We start from the raw sequence: 18,326 nt of genomic DNA on the forward strand, positions 1-18,326 counted from the left end.
ATCCGATATGAGAATTGTGCCCGAGCAGCGAGTATGTAGGTATCCTATTTCGATTCTTGGAGGAAACAGGGCTAGGCGCATATAGGAATGATGATGAGTCTTGAGAGTAAATGTATTTCTTACCGCGAATGTTTTGTGTAAGAGGTGATGGCGGTATACTGAGTACCCCTTCGACCCTCAGTTATGTGTAGAGGGCGATGGAGGTATATCAAGTATGCCAAGCTGATTGAGTGAACGGTGTGTAAGAATATAGGAAATAATGTATTTAAGAATGAGTGAGGTGAACTGGTTTGAATCTAGGATCTGACGCGCTGTATTGACCTAGCTGTTGATAGCCCCTGCAGCACACCCTCGGTGGCTGAACGGATAAGATTTTGGTCTGACCCTCGGGAGGTTGATTCTCGGTCGATTGCCGGTGGACTGCGAGAAAGGCTCAACTCTGTACATGTGTGTGAATATATGTACATACATGTGCAGATTTGAAAATCTTAAGGTCTTTGGCACAAGCCAAAGCACAGGATTGTCATTCCACAATGACTTTTTTGCTACGTCCACTATTTTGCTAAGGGCCATAGTGCCACTAGTTTGCCCTCCTTTTAACATCTGATTGCACATAACAGTCTTTATATGTAAATGTAGATACTACATCAGACCTTATCAACTTTTGAAATTTACTCTCTTAATTCAGTCTTCTCAGTTTGCTAATATATTTTTTCAATTTATTCCTTGTAGTTTCCCAAAATCTCCATTTTTATTCGTAAGACAGTGGGATTGATCCTGGTTTTAGTCTTTGGCAGGATTTCAACATCGTAACCGGTTTAATTTTGTGATGAGTTGCCTAGATTGAATGTTGTTTGGAAGTCGCCAATTAAAATTTCTGTTGATCCGCTTGTCGCTTCCGGGAAAGCGGTCCGGTAAGGTTTGCCTCTTTTCGGTGAGAGCCAGCAGACGAAAGTATCAATCAACATCCTCCGTTGACGGTGTTCTGATTTGACTTAACTATCTATGGCTTGTCGCATCTACTTAAAAACCATAGCTGAAACCTCCTAAGGTTGAGACTATCAAAACCTATTTTTTTTTGTAAAAGTTTTGACTTTAAGGTCTAAATCGATACCTTCAATGTACAAGAATACCTTGAGTTTGTCGAACACGTGCAAAAAGTAGAGGACAAGACAATGAAGAAAATAACTTGGTGTTCATATTGAAAATACAGCCTTGCCATTCACTATACATGAACAACAAAAAGATACTTACTGCCATTCAAGTCAAATACTTATGACTATACATTGTACAACAGACTGTCGTGCAATCCGCCCACTGAACATAACTGACAACAATTTATCCGAAGAATTGGACAATTACGATGACTTGATCGAAATCCATCTTGACCATAAACACTACATTAACCTTATACAAGACTTTACTGCGACCAATTTGGATATATACTAATTTGTATGGGCTACAAATAAATTAATAAAAAATCAATGGTGTGCATATATTCATCATCTAAGTTTTAAAATTTCTTTGGAATCTGGGAAAGAAATTGTGTGCTGTGATATAATAGTTTAAAAGGACTCCGGGAGGCTTAAAAATCTGAGATTGTGTCGGTGAAGAGTCTCGGGTCGGATAATGTCACCACCTTTTCTCCAGCATTACCTCCCGTCTCCCACATTCCCATTTGGTTTAGTATTTTTCCCCCCTCGAGACCCTCCTCCAACTCTGGGCGGGTCGTATTCTAATGCCTCCGCAGCTCGTCTCATTACCATCCGGAGTTATCTTAAATCACGGAGATTTTCTTCCTCTCTGCCTGTAATCCTCAGATTTCCATTAGTGGTGAAATAAATCGGTGTCACTAATATAAAAATAAAATGTTTTTAGTTAGAAAAAATTTCTAACTAAACGAAATGAGGATCGGTGAAGTTATCTGTATCATTGTCACATTTCAAATTCCTTCCAATTTAAAACACAAGACATCAGATTAAACAAAAGCTGCCCTGACCTTCGGAAATTCAAAACAGGGGTCTCAAAGTCCTAAACATAATTCTGTAATCAGTCCTGTGGCACTCCTGCCCGCTCTCTGTATGGATCCAGAGATTGTCAATTATGATGGGCACATCGTACAACCTTGAGAGTTTTGTTGAAATTTAGGTAGCTTTTAATCTGATAAGTACGAACTTATTATTCTATATTTCACCGACGACTTCACAATACACACACACTAATAAATACATTCACTCTAAGTATAAATAGAAGACGATAAATCTATTTAAGGGGTATTTAAGAACAAATTATCTTCCTTACAAATTATCGTTCTCTAATGAATCCACGGTATGGCACCCCCTCAATTATGCAACCTTTATGAGTTTTGTTATAACCTCGATAGCTTATTAATATAAAAAAAATTACAACTAAGCGAAATGAGGGTCGGTGGAGTTATCAATATTCCGTCATTTTCACACTACGAATTTCTTCGAATTTAAAACAAAAGCAGCTCTGCTTTCGGAATCTCAGGGGACTCAAAGTCCTAAATACGATTCTTATATCTTGTGGCCGTCCTACTCGCTCTCTATATGGAACCAAAAGTGAAGCTCTTCAATTTACGCTAGGCACGTCGACCTGCGAGTTTTATTTTGACTTACATAGCTTTTTAATTTATAAGACATTAACCACCATTCACGTTAATAAATTCATTCACTTAATATACAGCAAAATACGAGAAATCTATTAAATACTGTTACGCAGAAAACAAACACTTTGAGCACTGAAGATGATCTCAATAAAGATCGAAACGTTGGCACGACAAAGAAAATGTTTTTCTAAATTCTACGTCATTCCAGACCGCATCTCACGATTTCCAAATAATCGCTAATAAATACATTCACTCTAAATATAAACAGAAGCGGTAAATCTTTTAAGCACTATATACCATAAAACATTTCTAATCTCTAAAAATCGCAACAAGGGGTGCTTAAGAACAAATATCTCACATACTTACACGCTCTCTATTTGGAAACATGAAAACACACACACACACACACACACAAAACAGAAACAAAATTATGTGGGACCCATCGAACGACGTTTGGCAATTTTGTTATAAACTCGACTGTTTCTTAATCTATAAGGCATGGATTGAATATTAACTGACATATTTATAGAGTTTAAATGAAAATATTTGTCATTTTGTAGCCATAAGATCGAGCTACTCGTTATTTTATTGATAACTGACTATTTATATGAATTTTGATTGGTTTTAACGATTGAATTAAATCAGTTCGAAATTATTAAGTCAAAATCTTATGGAATCTTATGGAATCATAAAAAGTGTATTTACTAATTTCTGTAGGAATTTATTGAATATTATGAGATGGTAAATTGAGATGTTATGTGTCACGCTTTATATTTATGTTTCATTATAAATGATTCCTTATAGTCGCCGTCTTTCCTTCATGAATTTTCATTAATTTGTGATTAATTGCTGAGGGAAGCGAGTAGCCGGTGATGCTGGAAGTGCCGGTTACGAAAGGTTTAATGCATTTTAACGCTTAGCTTTTCCCTGCCAACAGGCTCATCGCACGGCCGGGGGTTTTCTCATAGTTACACATTTCTAATCTGGAACTTGTACGCTTCCCAGGATTGCGAAACGGCGGCTTGTACGTGCCGAACGGCGACGGCCGTGGGACTCCCCGGGTCACTTTCATCTCCTGGCCATTGTTCGTTGACCAACTTGCGTCAGAAGCGTCATCAGCCGGCGAGGCCGTTTACGCGTAATGCGGAGTTATCAAGTGATTTGCTTTGGTAATCACCGCCCTGATGGGTCACTCATTTGGTCAATAGCCTCGGATCTCGGTCCCTTCTTTTCCACCGGACGGGTTTTTTTCCTCCATTCATTTTTCTAACATGTATGACGCAGCTCGATTTATTCCCTTACGGTTAATTTTCATAAAATCACATCGGTGTGCAAACCGCAATAATTTTATCTCTCTTCGGCAAATTTTGTACGATAGAAATGGATTTCAAGGCAACGGCATCACAGTGATAAGACGTTGATGACCTTATCATTAACAGAAATTACGTCAGCAGTTCTAAGTAATGGTTCATCATCCGCGCACCAGTCAGACCAATTTCACAATCGGCAAAAATGCCAGCAGTGAGTTTGATCATAACAAAAAAAAAGCCAAGTCTGCACATTTTCCTAATTCATCGACGATTTAATATTAAAAGCTCATAAAGTCACCAGCCCATCTAAATCTACATCTGGCACGTAGTTTCTATACACACGGGTGTAAATTATCAGATGATAAAAATTGCTCTTTACAGGCCTCCAGGAAGGGAACAAAAGTAGTGACACCATGACTGTCCTTTAGGAAGAGAGGGTCCAACCTATAAGGGATACGTGGGGTGTTTTGTGACCGTTAGTTAATGATTATTTGGAGATCGTGAGTGCGGTCTGGTGTGATGAAACAGAAAAATATTTTCTTTGTCGTCCCAACGTTTCGATCTTTATTGAGATCATCTTCACGGCCCAAAGTACTCAGGGGTGCCAGTCACTCTCAACGACACCCAATAATGACACATCTACACAGAAAACAAACACTTTGAGACCTGACGATGATCTCAATAAAGATCGAAACGTTGGCACGAAGAAAATGTTTTTCTAAAATATACCTCACACAGACAGCATCTCACGATCTCGTGATAATCTATATGGGATACTTAAACCATACTTTACATGTCATCCCTAAGGCTGTAGTTTTTGGTTTTAATTCAAAAGTTATTTAGCAATAATTTTAGTTGCCCTCTCAGTGAAATCCAGTGATTTTTTTGTGTCTTTAAGGGTTTTCGAACTGCTAAAAAAGAGATTATACAGTCACACCTCCGATAGGGACATCTCTGCTTACTTGGAACAGGGACTACTCTGTCCTCCCCGAAAAATAACTCTCCCTTAGGAAGAGGATTCACTCTCAAATAAATGCCATGACTATCAATATTATCAGATGGGAAAATTCTCTCTTTAGAGTAGTAACACCATGACTGCCCCTTAGCAAGAGGTTTCATTGAGATTTGACCTATGAAGAATACTTAAACTATACTTTTATTCCATGTCAAACGTAAGACTATATTTTTAAAATTCGAAAGCGATTTAGGTGTAATTAATGGCCCTTTATAAGATATCGAACGATATGTAACCCTTCAAGGGTTTTCGAACTGCTAAAAATTGGATTATATGAGATTATGAGCTATGAGGAATACTTGAACGGTCCTTAGGGTACATGATTTATGTTACTTTAAATAAACCCACAAGTCGCTTTAGGTTACGTTTGTAATAAGGATTTTTTTATATTGTGTTAAGGTAACAATATTTGATCGTTTTAATTTCGTATAAATTTCTCCCAATCTGTGCGTTCTTTTTCCGTAAAACTCAGTTAAAATTTAGATTAATAAAATGTTACACGTTATTAAATCTTAGTTTGTTTTTAATGTGTTGCAGGTAGGTGGCCTTATGTCGCTGGTCTCCGTTAAGGATGTTCGCTCGATTTACTCCGAGGCTTGTTGTCACGTTCTCTTTTTACCAAGTTTGAATTTTTACTTTGTAGCTTTAGACTATCAAGAGTTATTTTTTAATAGGTTTTATTTATGTTCTTATATTTAAGGGTATAAAAAAAATATACATTAAGTTGATTGTAGAAACGGCTATTTTGTTTACTAACGTTCTGTATGTGTAATTAACATTTTCTCCTTTTGATTGTGGATTCATGTAGCAGCATGTTTTATGAGTATTTGGTTGAATGACACTTTCAACTCTTCGTTTAATCGTTTTTAGATAATTTTTATTTAAATAAAAAGCACCGCTGTTTTTGTAGTATTGAATCTTTTCCGTTTTCGAACATTTACCACGTTTTGGTCGAACTACTCGTTGAGATATTTTAAACTACTCGTTGAGATATTTTACCCCTAAAGTGATTTTAAAGGAAACACCAATTTGTTAAAATCTAGAGTCCGCTTTAATATGGCAAGAGTGATGATCAAAAATTAGGGGGTACTCAATATTACACTCTATTCACGCCAATAAATACATTCACTTTCAAGACGACATTACAAAACTATAAGCACTGTATGTAATAAAACGACCATGTTTCCAAAAAAATTCCGGACAGGACTTCCAGATACTGGATTCTCATATAGGGTGGCATGCGCACGCTCCCTATATAGAGCCAAAGAGTTGCACCCTTCAATTAGGTTGGACATGTTGATCAATCTTTCTCTACATTCAGGACAGGTAATTGGCCTGGCTTTGGCCTCAAAGTCAGTTGTCCTTAATCGGGTGAGGATGACGCTTTACGAGTCGATCCTCGGAGGGCCAATCGACACTGATCTTTATATGTAAGACCTCGGCCGACCAACGGCGTCTTTTAAAATGCGTTTTATTTCCTTTTTAACTTCGAAGGCTGTATCGCGGTTGTTAAGTCCGGAGATTGGGACGTCCCCATTCAATGGTTAAAACGATTAAAGAGTAATAAATAATAAAGAATATATGTAAAATATACCATTGAAATCAGTACCTTTACAGGTATTTCCACCATTTTTTTCTGTATTATCTAAACAGTTGAAATCCGTTGTACATAGATGTCGCCAGACTATTTTAAATTTATTATCTGTAGAAAAACTTAGCAGTAGTTCAAAACCATGAATTTTGGGCCACATAGCAGTAGTACAAAACTCTATGAATTTTGGGCCACATCTCTTTTCCCAAAGCAATCGTCCACTTTAATGTTATTAAAATTAGCTTAAAGATTAACGTGATTAATTTTTCGGAATGCTTTAAAACGTACGTTTTAATTCTTGTTTTCCTTGGCATGAAGCCATTCTGAAAGAAACGATGTTTCAACTTTACAGACTAAACAAAAGAAAAACTGCCGCAAAGAATCAGAAAAGAAGAGCGATGGCTATATTTCATTAGTACTGCCAAATAATTTTTAAACCGTAAAAATAAAGAACTTATAGAAGAGAGCGAGAGTAGCTTGAATAAGGAAAGGAACTCACTTTGAACGTGGTCAACTCTGGCTAATTGAATCTTTAATTCTACTGTTAAAACCAGACAAAGCGAAACCTGAGAAAATGGCCATCGCCCGGAAATAAAGCAATTTAAGGACTAATTTGAACGGTCGCATTGTCTTAACGGCGTTCAATTAAATATTAATTACCCGGCCAAAGACGACTGTATTAGCCTGTGCAACTTGGACGACATAAAATTCTCCTTCGAGACGGATCGTTCGCGTAATAATAGCAGACTTTCATCATTTATGCACTTTAATTATAACTCCAAGGTTTCCCCGTTGGATCGGATATGTTCCGTGTGAAATTGAAATGCATCCAGTTCATGTAAATTATTCAGTCAGCGAAAGGTTTTTCTTAGCTTTTGTTTTATAAAATATCCTTACTATCTTTTATAACGATAATGGCCTTGAAAGGTTGTCGTTTTTAAATAGATTTTATCAAGGTAAATAGGCCTTCCGTGGACACACGTGTTAAAAACCAGGCCGATAATTAGAAAATGGGGGCGTTCAAACAACCCGGATTCGTCCAACTAGCGTAACACCTCTGTAGGGAAGGGGTTGGGCCTATGTGTGTTTTTTTAGAGACAGGTTTTCAATAATTTGACCAAGTCGTGAGGAGCCATGTTTTAGAAAAAGACGTTTTTTGCTCTAGTTTTATAAGGGTTATCTTCAGGGCATAAAGTTTAGTACTATTCTTGTGGTGTCACATTTGTTTCCTGTGAAATTGTTGATCCAATTGAAACAATGTAATTAAAGGGTGCAACTCCTTGGCTTTATACACAGAGCGAGCATACCACCCCCAAGCATGCCACCCCCAGGATGCCACCCTCCAGCATGCCACCCCCGCATGAGAATCCAGTATCAGAGTCTCCGTTCAGAATTTTGCAGGAAACATACATTTTATAGTACTTATAGTTTTATGAACCTAGTGAATGTATTTATTAGCGTGAATAGTATATTGCAAGAGGTGATGGCGGAATATTGAGTACCCCCATCAATTCTCAATTTTGTTAGTTGTTATATAATACGTGGAAAGGGTGATGGAGGAATATTTAGTACTCCATACTCTAATTGAGTGAATGGTATATACCAAAAAATTTAACACTGTAACATGTACAAACTTGATGTGTAATTCAGAACCTTAGTAAGTAGCAAGCATGTGAAAATGTGAAATCTAAACTATTTTAAATCTAATTATGAAATTATTAATGTCATACATAGAAAGCTTGGTAGTAATGATTCTGACGGGGCGTCGGTGGCCGCAACGGTTTAGGCGTTGACACGGCGCTCATCCCTGTAAGGTAAAGGTCCCGGGTTCGAATCCAACGGCCTTGCATTCGAACCCGATATGCTTACCAATGTTTTTTTTTTCTAAAACACCGGCACCCTGAGGGTTTATATGATCTCTGCTGTTGCGAACCCTCGTAAAAAAAATTCTGAGTTTTGGACTACTGACTGATCCCAAAACAATCGCATTATAAAACTTGACGATCATCACTCTTGGAATATTAAAGAAGTCTCTAAATTTTGTCAATTTGCAATTTTCTTTAAAATCACTTTAGGGGAAAAATACCAAAACGAGTATTTCGATTAAAACGTGGTAAATCTTCGAAAACGGAAAATATTTAATATTGCGAAAACAGCGGGTTAAAAAAATGATTTAAAAACGATGCAACAGGGAGTTGAAATTGTGGTGCTATTCTTGCGGTGGAACATTTGTTTCATTTGGGTAGACAATTTCACACGAAACAAATGTGACACGATAAGAACAGCACCACACTTTAAACCCGAAAGGGAACCCAAGAAAAGGCCAAAACGTGAAAAAAAATTGAAAAAGGTATTTTTCCAAAATACTTCATCCCTGATTGCTCCTCAAGACTTCAAAAAATTGTTGGGCGGTGTACCTAGAAAATCTGTGCCGCAAACGAATAAAGCAATATTAACTTTGCAACCAACCCGGGTCTTGGTGTCAAAATTTCTGAAGCCGTAATTATCTTGATTATGCCTCTGCTCTTGGCGTGGCTCGAAGTCACAACTCTTTTGACTGACGTGAATCCTACAGAAACTTCAACCCATCAAATTTAAATACATTAGAGCATACCTGCTTATAGGAGTCACTGGTACGTCTTGAAATTTCCCCCGTCACACTCGCTCCCTCTGATAATTCGTTGTTTCGTCGTCGGTGGCTGCGGTAAAACCGATTATTTTACAAACTCGTTTGGCCAGTTTTGACCTGTGACGTCGGTTCTCGGATGGACGGATTCTTACCGTGACACGTCTTGTCATTTTGTCGTTAGCAATTCTGGGTCCGCGTTGTCTCGCATGCCGGATCATAGTCGGATCCGTTGTCCGTAAAGCCCGTTACATCCGTGCGCCGTGAAGAAGAGATGCGTTGGAGCAAAAACTCCAATCGAAAATGCAAGGGCTTAAGACGTTCGACTCGGCCTATTCCAGAAACCTGATAACAATTTGAGAAAAATATTTCTAGACGTGAAGAACAATCTTCTTAAGGATGTGATCCTTTGTTATTAAGTAAAAGGACTTATTACTTTTCATTTAAAACTCGCTCTTTTATTGATTTTAGAATAAAAGTACAGCCATTTTCTTTCTATAATTGCAGTTTCGTTCTGACAGTCATTTCAGCAGGACGATAGGAAACGACTAAATTACAAGTTCATCACCCCACAGACCCCAAAAATTACTAGAATAATTCTATCCAAAAGTGTTTACTTAACTTACATTTTTATTTAACTGCTGTTTAAGTGGTGTTTTTACTTTCAAGCATAAATATATTGAGGTTTACATAGTGATGTTTTAACAGCACTAAAATTATACTAAAATGGTTATGAACGCCCCATAGAGTGCTTCTGGGTCATAACTTAAAATTTGAAAAAAGTTTTGACAACGAATGCCTATCTCGGCCTGAGGAATGTTTTAAAACTGAAAAGTCAGTTATCAAAGTATTTTCTGTGTTTTTTGAAAACACCACTGGCTTCTACACCCAAAAAATAACACCGGACTAATTCTGGTTAAAAGGAAATTAAGCAAAACTATTATTTAAAAAATTATAAAAACTAGAAGCTTACTTATTAGACAAGAACTTTCACCTCTAAAAGCATTATGTACTTTTTGTCCTCCTCTCCTCGCTTGTTTTCATATGAAGGATGACAGGTTTAAAAAGGAAATCGTTAGGTAGGTGTTGATTAAAATTTATAAGATTTCCTTGAATTTTATACTATATTAGTCCTGTGATTTCTAGGTGCAGTTGTTTTTCCTATCAAAGGTAAATTTCTGAATTAAGCCAGCATAAACAGGTTGTTCGAAAACCAGATGAAATCCAGTCTTTTGACATCCATACCATTCCAGGTTTTATACGAAAAGAAATGATCCTGCTTTTGATAATATTCCCGCCTTGACGTCAATTATCCGAACTTTATTTGCATTTGGTAAGGGGCTGAAATAGTCCGCTTGTTACTTCGTGCAATTCGTCATTGTGCGCACCTCGGGTATCATGATCCGTTGGTGCACTTTTCAAATATTTATCTGAGCTAAGCCGGGTCCTTGACTTTTCAGATTGTACATTCTCAATCACGTTTTCCGTGTGGGGTATTAAAACAAACAAAACTGCTGAGGTAGAAAAGGTAGTTTAGGAAAAAACATAATCAAAATTGTTGATATATCTTTTTTTTTCTCTTGAAGTTGTTATTCTTATAATCAGTGATCAGGCTTTTTTTAAAACCTGGCTACAAACTAATCGTAAAAATCGTAAGAAAAACCCTAAGCCGGTTTGAATTAAAGAGTTCTTTATTCTCCCGTGCCTGTATACAAAGTCCAAGTCATAGTCCCCAATTTGTCGAATTGATTACTGCTTAGCTCATACAATTTAATAAATTCTTTGTGAGGCGTTTTATGTGGTGTAAGTCCCTGTTCCATGTTAATGTGCTAGTCTATGCGGGTGTAACGATGAGGTCACCAGCCGTAAAAACTTTGCGTAAGTTTTAGCGATGTGTCATTCGATCGTGATTTCAAACGAGGGGCAAGCATACGAAAGCATCGGTCTCACCACAACCTTATAGAAAAGTTTGTTTACAGTTTACAGTCTCTGCACATTAAGAAAAAAGAACGACACGTCTTTATTCACTCCATCCCTTACATGGGCGGCAAAAGTTAGCTTAATGTACGCTCCAAATTACCTAACAGTTAATTCACTATTTTTTCGAGGTCCGCTTGACAAATTAATAACATTCAATTAATTAAGGTTTTAAGTTGAGGTAAAAAAGCCAGTGTCACGAGCGGGATTCGAACCCACGACCTTCGGATTGATACGCCGCTACTCTACCACTTGACTCCAAGTCTAGCTCAAGTGGTAGAGTAGCGGCGCATCAAGCCGAATGTCGTGGGTTCGAATCCCACTCGTGACACTGGCTTTTTTATCTCAACTTAAAACCTTAATTAATTGAATGTACTTAACAGTATAAAGTATTATCCCTTGAAAACGCCATACCATTATAACTCATGCTTGCGCTTTAATGGTAAAGATGGTAGCCTCTGTTTTTGTTAGGGGAATTGTTAGGTCTTAATATTGTATTAAAAATATAAGAAAAAGAATAGGCCCCATTATAGATCCGCGTGGGACTCAGGTAGATGCGTCTTTGAGACAGGGTTCGAAATTTCTTATGATGAGTGAATGATGATGGAAAGCTGTGGTCTATGCATCTTATCTTATCACTCTTGCTTGCCTTTTGGACGTCCATTAAACCCAAGATTTCGTTGTTAACCGCTTCAGCTACGTCATCAACGACTCTAGCTTATTGGGCCGTCGTGAAGAGTCCTGATCGAAACCAAACTGCCCATACTGAATATTCTGGTGGATATCCAAAAGAAGATCGATCCTAGCTAACAGTATTTTTTATTTACTTAGCGTGCTTAGCAGATTAATCGGCCTGTAGCTGTTTGGATCATTGAGTAATTCGGCAGGCTTCAGAATCAGAAACACTTTAGAGGTTAATCCAATGTGAAAGCAAGGGGGCACGGAAAAAGTGTTGCGGGTAGTATTTACTTTGCTTAAGGGGGTTGGAAGGGGTAACCCAAAAGGGGCATTTTCTCAGTAACTACTGAACCATTTTAGATGATATTTGGTACACATGTTTCTCTATTATTATACTCAAGTTTAAACGAGCTTTTTGAAAGTTTCCATCTGAAAAAATTCTACAACATGAAAACTTCCGAATACATTTTTCTATCATTTGATAATTTATTTCTCCAAATGTAATTATTATTTTCGGAAAAGCTCTCGTAGAAGTGTTTAAAGACATTTTATGTTACACCATAAAAAATTGAAACGCACAACTTAAAGTTTGTCTGACGTACTTCCCCAAAAGTGACGTTTTTTCGTTATTTCCTATTCATTCTATTACGAAAACCTTTCTAACAGACAACTCGGCCGAATTTTGAACCTGTTTGCTTTGTTTTGTGTGCTTTATAGGTAGTTTCCCTATCTGGTATTTTGAAAATATGCCTCGGAAAGAGGTAGTGGCCGGCGTGTATAGAAAATGTCGCTCTCTCCTGGAATAGGAATTCTTAATTCAGTAAATTTTTAACTATCTTCTTGTTATCTAATTTAAAAAATTCTTGAACTACATTATCCAGGAACGGTAATAGTTTTTTTTAAACCAATATTTTTTTTTGGTTAGATTGACCCACAACACTTCCCCCCTGATGAACAGATAGTTTTTTGACAGTGCATTTTGGATTTGTATTTTGGTTGCCTGGTGTGTTCTTATTTTTCTTGAATTTGTAATTTCTTTAGGAGTAGTGACGCAACAGTCCGATGTGTGACATAGACAGTTTCTGAGAAAAATACGTATTTGTTCTATTTTATTTTGTTGACGGGGAAATCCATGGAATCATTTTGTCCATGATATAAGTGGAATATAAGTTGGGATATGAACCTGTTCCATGTAGTCGGCCATGAGGCGAGATTTGAGAGGCATGACGTACTATCGGAGAAGATGTGCTACAGATCTACTGCGTTAAAATATTTTGGAATTTCCCAGAATGGGATGTTTGTAGGTTGGGATGTAAATTAGACAGGTAGCAGTTCCACTTAGTGTTATGTCATGCATGGAATTTAACTATGTTTGGACCCGATTTAACAATGTTTTAAGTGATCGACACCTGTGCTTTGGATATAGAAGTTTAAACCTGTTTCTAAAGAGAATAAGGTTTTAAGGCAGGAAGAAGTTAAGATTTAATGAACTTCTCGGAATGGATTTAGTGGAAGCAATTTCAATTATATTTGTGAATGTTTCACATTCATTTTGAACTGAAATTGTAACATTTGGATGATGAGGAAGATCAATATTTTTTTTAAAAGTTTGTTGACTCTTCATACATGGGTAAAATGCTCATTCTGCTGTACCCAATCTAAAATCTGTTTTCTGTCTAGTTATTTTACTGTTTCATTTGAGGTGTTTGGTTTCTTTCTTATTGCTTGTTTTTTCGACAGCAACCTTGCGGTTTTTCGCTACATTGTTCAGATGTTATTTTTTTTATTAAAAATGAAATTACTTATACAACCTACCTTACACAACCGTACAAATTATATAGTTCTCGGTTTATTCCACAAATATTATTTCTGTACATTTTTATTGGAAAATAGTGAGGGACATCTGAATGCCGGTCGTGAAACCCTGTCTACCATTTCATTATCCATTTTATAAAAAATTTTTTAGTGCCTTGTCCCCCGTCCTTGCCTCGGCCGGAGCCTAAGCCTAGAACCGCCTATAAATCGGTTTGAAGAGGCCGATCGTGAGGAGGATTATGCAAAGGGTGAGGCTGGATTGTCACCACGCGGGTCATTGTACCTACCCGACTGGTTTCTAGACGGGATTGTCTGCAGACTCGGCCAAACAACTTTTGAACCTTGTTCAATGGTCCGACTGGCTCTTTTATCTTCGGGATTCTGCCCACCCGCATTTCTAACGCCCGTGAAAATCGATTACTTCCTCATTTACACACATTCGATTTTTTCCATGCCATTAGGTTTTTTTTTAAATGTTCGAATTTACCCGTTGATTGAGAGATTTACTAAAATAAAGAATTATTCTTTATCCTAGAGCTGGTATTTTCATAGAAAATACGTGAGCTAGAAACGAGTGGGCCGAAAACCCGACTGGTTACATGCCGACTCATGAGATCCAATGAACCTTTGTATCTAGTACATTCCTAGGCGATTGCCCGGCCAAACAAGTAATTCTTATCTGTCTGACACACGGGGGTGTATAACGGTTTCCTCTGTAAAATTGTTGCATTCCTGCTGGAGAATGACTGTCTGGAAAGTCTTCAGTTCCACATCCTCGCAGGGCAATATGTGTTTACGGGGGCTTGAAACGACAGGAATAAAGGTATCGCCGGGTTTTTACTGTTTCAGCACCGGCTCTCCGTTTTAATATTCAAAACAAAAGACGAACGAGAGGAAGCATCTCGGACCGTCGAACGGTTCTCTCGATAACAGCGACCATTGTCGATTTCATGCAAATAAACAAGAAACGCTTTTCTGATGATCCACGGACCGCCTTGGGTTATTTAATTTGCACACCCGTTGCATTCCTTCGCCGTTTCTGTTATTTTCTCAAAGAGGAACTTCTGATTTATTCATAAGATAAAGTGGATTTGAAAAACGAAATTATTGCAAACTGGTTTCGATCTTACAATATTAAAGGCCCGGTGTTTGCCTGAGGAATCTACAATCTATAAGGCAAAAATCCTTCTAGATCGGACTGAATCATTTTTTTTAATTCACCGCTTTCTTGATTTTACGCCACAGATGGAAATATTTAAATAACAAACTCCATAATTATATTTTAAAGAATTTATTTAGTTAACATATAAATAACTCTGGGCTTCTTGTTTTTATATATACATATACTTTTTTAAATTTATAGTTTTTCAATTAATTAATCTTTTTATGTAAGGTTTTGGTTGAAATGAAAAAATTAGTGTCGCGAGCAAGATTCGAACCCACGACCTTCGGCTAAATTCGCCGCTGCTCTACCAGCTTAGCTATGGGTTGTAGGTTGAGATGGGCAATGCTATCCGCGTGGATCGAAGTCACGATAGCTCAAGTGGTAGAGCGGTGTATCTAGCCGAAGGTCGTGGGTTCGAATCCCGCTGGTGGCACTAACTTTTTCATTTCAACCAAAACCTCAGTTAAAAAGATTAATTCATTGAAAAAAGTAGTTTGGTCAATAGACCACTACATATAATTGATTTATAGTTTTTGTTAAAACTTGTTTTCATGACCCAATCACTAATTTTTCACTAATATAAATTTACTGAATCACCATAGTTTCAACAAAATATGTCTATGTATGTAATTTATGTAATTTAAATCATAAAAAACCTTTATTTTTTAATTGACTCATACATTTTTATGTTGTGATTAAGAAGAAAAAATAGTGTCACGAGCGGGGCTCGAACCCACGACCCCCGGCTATTTCTAAAGATAGCCCGATCGATTTGGCGAAATATTTATTTGAGACAATTGAGACGTTTCAAATACATTATAAAGAAATTTAAATAATCTCTTTGCTATGGAAAAAAACATATTTTATGTACAATTTAATCATGAAAAATTCTCGAAATCCCAGAATTGAAAGGATGGAAATAATAAAGAGAAGTTCTGCATCAAACTACGAGATAAAAACGATAACTAATAAATATTTGAAATTGGATTTGGTCTGGCCATTTATACAGTAGAATGCAAAAATTCAGCTAGAGGAAATCTAAAATATCCATGAATTGCTGTTACTTTGTGTAACTTCAGCTGCTTTTACTGTGATACTGTACAGGGCTTTGTGTTAGGAAAGATTTGATTTTTCAAATTTTATATAAGATGTTTTAGGAGGACATTAGAAATAAGGCAGATTATCTTGTAAATCTAATACCTTCATGGTCCAATATTTTTGTTTGTAAAATTTATATGTACAGGTTTATGCTGATTAGACATAATTCTCCATTTTTGTCCATTTATTTTGTTACGAGCCTTTTGAAGGATTTTGGAAGAATGGTTGATCATCTTACTGTTATCACCGTCTGTAAGCAATATTTTAACGCTATCCATTTTCCGAAAATCACTGTTGTATAGCAAGTAGAATATTTTGATCACCTTATGCTACCTTAGGACACTACTTTATTTATTTTTCCTAGTTCTGAATATTTTTGTTTAACTCTAGAATGTCTGTCAGTTAAGGAGGAAGTGTTAACGAGTACTGATTTGGTAGCATATATGTAATGTTGTTATGTAAAGTTCTGATTAAACGTGGGAATTTGTGTTATTCGCACGTCTCCAAAGTTTCCTCGTTGACGGCGAGGGATTTCCGGTCGACTTTCCTCCAGTGTTCCTTGAACGAGAGGTAAAATTAACTTCAGACCATTAGCATACTCACCTGGTCACCACCAGTTTCCTTTAGCGTGTGTTATAAATCAGCGAGAAAGTTAAAACATTCGTCTCACAGAGACAAACGGTCAATTTGACGTTGTCTGCCCTTTGTTTGCCCTTTCGCGGTTTACGACCCATTGACTATTCCAGTATTGCTTACTTTCCAGTACAACGCTAAACAATTCTTGGCCAATAATGAAAATAAAGCCTTAATTTTGAGTTTTGAAAGTAGGTTTGTTTGTAAATCATCAGTGCAAATTAGAAACGAACGACTTTTGAATAATTTGAAGCTTGATCATTTTGTTCAGTACATTTTTGAAGATTTGGTCTGTACATTGCGTTTTGCATCTTGTCTTTTTCGCCTATCACGAACCAACTAATGAGGATGGCCAAACAAAATTGGCAGAAAACATGATCGGAGAAGGCCATTCTACATGTTCCTCAACTTGCACACATCAAAAATAAATTCACCTTTTATGAGCAGGTCGAAAGTACTGATTTACAAGAAATTGATTATCTTCATCAACTTACATTCACACTGCCCCAAATTACTCGATATATTTCGGGGTAATTCGGGGAGGAAGCCAATACGTTACATTCACACTGCGCTTTAGAGAAAGCTCATTTAGGCTGGATAGGAACCAAACAATTCGGGCACCCAACCATTCTTAGAAATAGGGAATGACCATTCGATCCCGGAAATATTCTTTGCAACATCCTATAAAGTCTCAACGAACAAAGGGAGGAAGAACTTAGGAGAGCATGAGATACAATCATATGCTGTGCAGAAAGGAACCGGATCGGGCATTTTATGTACAAGCCCAAAATATGAGCAATCAAACTCAATAAGGAAGTACACTAAGGTCTATCAAGCAGAAATACATGCCTTCAACGCTTGTGCCCTAGAAAATCTTAAAACAGGTTACATTGGCAAAACAATCCTCACAGATCTGATCTGAATCCAAGCAGCTATTAAGGCATTAGGATTTAAAAATAATCATATCAAATTTAGTCAGTGAATCCATCCAACATCTCCAAAACCTAGAGGAATACAACAACCTCTTGGGTGCCAGGGCAAAGCGGAATTTTGGGTAACGAAAAAGCAGACTGGCCAGAGGAGGATCTGCAAGATCTTTCATAGGCCCTGAACCTTGGGATAACAACAACAAATACAGAATCCTCCATTGCAGACTGGATCCAAATAAAACGAGAAGTGGATAAACTCTAGGTGCGCTAGACCCAGTAAACTTAAGTTAAAACAACCCTCACCAACACTGGCAAACTCACTGCTGCAGGTGGAGAAGGCTAGACTCAGAGAACATCCCAAGATATTCCTTTGGGTCATTGAGGATGGAATCTCAATATTCACGCTAATAAACTAAACTTAAATTGTTTCAGACTATTCAATATTTCTTGGGAGTAATTGGGGATGGAACACACTATTCACGGTGATATACATATATTCAAACTGCCTTCGAGTTGCACAACAAAAAATTTTGCATTTCACAAGCAACTATTTGAACGTATATACCAATGTGATGTTCCACATATTTATTATCTTCATCTAATTATATTCACTCTACCTCAGGGTACTTAATATTTTTCTTGGTAGTTGGGGGGAAGCCCTACTAATTTAGACTAATAAATCTCACTAACATTGCCTTAGAAGGTCGTATTTCGATTAAGTCTAGGAGAACCAGAGACGACTGAACATATCCTATGCATCATCTGCGCGGCTATAGCTTGGTTGTGCAGATCTTGGTATAACACCCCTGAGAAAAATTCTCTGCTTCATAAAAGAAATGAAAATCTCCCAGAAAATCATT

Source organism: Cimex lectularius, unplaced genomic scaffold (genome assembly GCF_000648675.2).
Source record: "Cimex lectularius strain Harlan isolate CLEC.00 unplaced genomic scaffold, Clec_2.1 scaffold44, whole genome shotgun sequence".
Lineage (NCBI taxonomy): Eukaryota > Metazoa > Arthropoda > Insecta > Hemiptera > Cimicidae > Cimex > Cimex lectularius.